This window comes from Haematobia irritans, chromosome 1, assembly GCF_050003625.1.
Source record: "Haematobia irritans isolate KBUSLIRL chromosome 1, ASM5000362v1, whole genome shotgun sequence".
Lineage (NCBI taxonomy): Eukaryota > Metazoa > Arthropoda > Insecta > Diptera > Muscidae > Haematobia > Haematobia irritans.
Window position 1 is genome coordinate 162,296,613 of NC_134397.1, and position 3,629 is coordinate 162,300,241.

Consider the following 3,629-nt stretch of genomic DNA (forward strand, 5'->3'; position numbering starts at 1 on the left):
CTCTATTGTTTTAAAGGGACGTCACTTTCCCCGATACAATATCGACAAACACCGTAGTGAATAGCACCCCTAAACTTCCCTGAAAATTCTTGAAACTTTCCTTCAAGTGTGGGGCAAGAAAGGTTGCCTCTTCGTTCATAACCTTCCCCCACTGCCTATGTAAATCTCAAGAAAACTTAAGAATTGTTGTTTTTTTTTGCAGTTTTAGAGGAGGACCTCCTCCCCGACTAAATATCGAAAAATGATGTAGCGTATCTTTTGTAAACGTCCCAGAAAATGTCAAGCAAATTATAAGCCTAAAGGGGCGGCCTCTCTTCCGTCCAAATATCACAAAATCAGGTATCAGCTATTAATATCGTAACCTGTCCCCAGTCCTCTGTAAATTTCAAGTAACTCGTTAAAGTTTAATTGTTTCTCTGTATGTACTTAAGAGAAGCGGATGTCTCCCTATGCCCTTTTATTTTTATTAAAAAATCAGGAACCTGATATAAATTTCATAACCCATTTTTTCCGTAAAATTTCAGTCGGGGGAGTTTAGTTTTGTTTGTACTTTCAAAAAGAAAATCGTGCAAAGGGGTGGTCCCCCTCCCCGACCAAATATCGAAAAATAAATAATGTAGCGGATTTTTGTCTAGATGCCAACCCCAACATTCAATGAAAATTTCAAGCAAATCGCATAATTTTGTTCCAAGTTTCAAAAAGTAGGGCAAGGGGGAGGTCCCCCCCCCATCAACATATGAAATCATCAGGTACCCCATATTAATTCCATAACCTCACCACATATTCTCTGTAAATTTCAAATAATTTAGAGAATTTTAGTTTTTTTCACTGTACTTAAAAAAAAGTCAAACAAAGGGGAGGCCCCCCTCCGCCACCAAATATCGACCAGGTGTCAAAAAATGAGGTACCCTATTTTCACCACATGAACGCCCCCTACGATCTCTGAAAGTTTCAAATAAATCGGTTCAGCCGTTTCGGAGCCGACTCGGAACATACAAACAAACAAACAAATAAACAAACATAGATTGAATTTTATATATATAGATTTTCAAAAAAATCGGGCAAGGGGGAGGTACCCCTCCCCGACCAGATACCAACAAATGAGGTACCCTATTTTCACCACATGGTCACCCTTTACATTCTTGAAAAGTTCAAGTAAATCTGTTTGACCGTTTCCGACTTCAAGCAAAAAAGTATTGGCAAGGGGGAGGTACCCCTCCGGTAAAGGGTCCCTTCCCTGATCCAATTTCAGAAAATGAAGTTGCGGATCTTTGTTCCATAGTCACCCCTAACTTTCACTGAAAATTTTAAGCAAATCGAAGAACGTAAGTCAAATTAACAAAAAGTCGGGCAAGGGGGAGGTACCTCTCCACGACCGGATATAACAAAAGGGAGTACCTTTTTCTACCAAATGATCATATTTTACCTTCGGTTCAACCGTTTGCGAGTTCAAGCAAATCTGAAAACGTAAGTCCAATTCTAAAAAAATCGAGCAAGGCGGTGGTACCCCCCACCCCCCGGGCCAGAAATATAAAAATGATTTACCCTATTTCTACCACATGATCATCCTTTACCCTCTCTTAAAATTTCAAATAAGTCGGTTCAGCCGTTTCCGATTTCAAGCAAGCTGTATTTTCAAAAAGTCGCTTAAGGGGGAGGTACCCCCTCCCGATCAAATTTCGAAAAAAAAAATTGCGAATCTTTGTCTAGGGATCACCCCCTACCATCCCTGAAAACTTCGTGCAAATCGGTCAACTTTGGTCTAATTTTCAAAAAGTCGGACAAAGGGGAGGTTCCTCTCCGCGACCATATGTCAAAAAATGAGGTACCCTATTTTCAGCACATGAGTGCCCCCCACGATCTCTGAAAGTTTCAAGTAACTCGGTTCAGCCGTTTTTGCGCCAACCCGGAACATACAAATAAACATACAAACAAACAAATAAACAAACATAATTTGAATTTTATATATATAGATATTGTCAAAATTTTATTTCTATACAAATTTTGTCAAATTTTTTATTTAAGGTGAGTATTAAGTTCGAGTTTAGCCGCTAAAATCGCGAAAGTGAAAACTAAATAAATAAGAAAAATGCATGAAATTATACATATTTGTTGCAAATTTTATTATAACTTGATGGGGAAGAGCCCAAAGCAAATTTTCACAAAGATTGTATTTCTTAAAATGGATTATTAAAGAAAAGTAATCGTGAAAAAATGACGTTTTTAGCGGCTAAACTCGAACTTAAGACCCACCTTTATATAGAAAATATTGTCAATAGAAATAAAGTTTATCAAAACTTTATTTTATCAAAACTTTATTTCTATAGATAATTTTGTCAAAATTTTATTTCAATAAAAAAAGTTAGTCAAAATTTTATTTCAATAAAAAATTTAGTCAACATTTTATTTCTATAGAAGATTTTGTCAAAATTTTATTTCCATAGAAAATTTTGTCAAAATTTTATTTCTATAGAAAAATTTGTAAAATTTTTATTTCTGTAGAAAAATTTGTCAAAATTTTATTTCTATAGAAAATTTTGCAAAAATTTATTTTTGTAGAAAATTTTGTTAAAAAGTTTATTTCTATAAACAATTTAGTCAAAATTTTATTTCTATAAAAAAATTTTGTCAAAATTTTATTTCTATAGACATTGTGGTCTAAATTTTATTTCAATAGAAAATTTTGTCAAAATTTTATTTCTTTTATTTTCATTGAGTTTAACATGGAATCGGGCAGCACTCAGTGATAAGAGAGAAGTTCACCACTGTGGTATCACAATGGACTGAATAGTCTAAGTGAGCGTGATACATCGGGCTGCCACATAACCTAACCTAACCTTCTAAGAAATATTTCTCAAAATTTTATTCCTATAGAAAATTTTTTGGGAACATAAACCTTTATATAAAACACTCAACAAATTTGAAGGATTTGAGATTTTATCGAAATGTAGATCTAAATACAAAGTTGTACAGGGTCCCAGCAAAAAAATTTGGAAGTTCTTCTCAAGGCACAACTTTAGAAGAACTTCCAAAAATGCTCTCCCAACGATGTTCTTTATTTTAACTGCACATAAAGTTCATTTGAGTCACTTTCTTTATAACTCGCTTTTTTCATATTTTTAATGGGTAATTATTTTTTTGTGTGTTTCAAATAGGTTAAAAAGAGATTAAGAATTAATAAAATGGTACAAATTATTTAAATTTAGCCGAAAAAATGCTAATCCTTTGTAGAAAATTTTCGAATTTTTGAAAATATTTGATCACAAAAGTTCCAGACAAGCGTTATAATGCATTAAAATCATAGAAGTTTTAAAAATTATTTATTTGTCAAAATAAATATCACAAAATTTCTTAATTCACATCCAAAACACTGAATTCGCCTCACACCAGTGATGCAAATTCAGTGCAGCGGATGTTGAAATGGTGGACATCCGTCCTATGACAAGCCCATGTTAAATTCATCGCTTCTGTGTCAATTTGGCACCACTTCCGGATCCAAAAAGAACATTTTCACTACTTTTTTCGCGACGCTTTTTATAGTCGGCCCCGCCTGACTTCAGACTTTCCTTATATGTTTTTTTTGTTTCGTCCCATAACGTCAGATTTAAATGTTAAGTACATTTTGTATA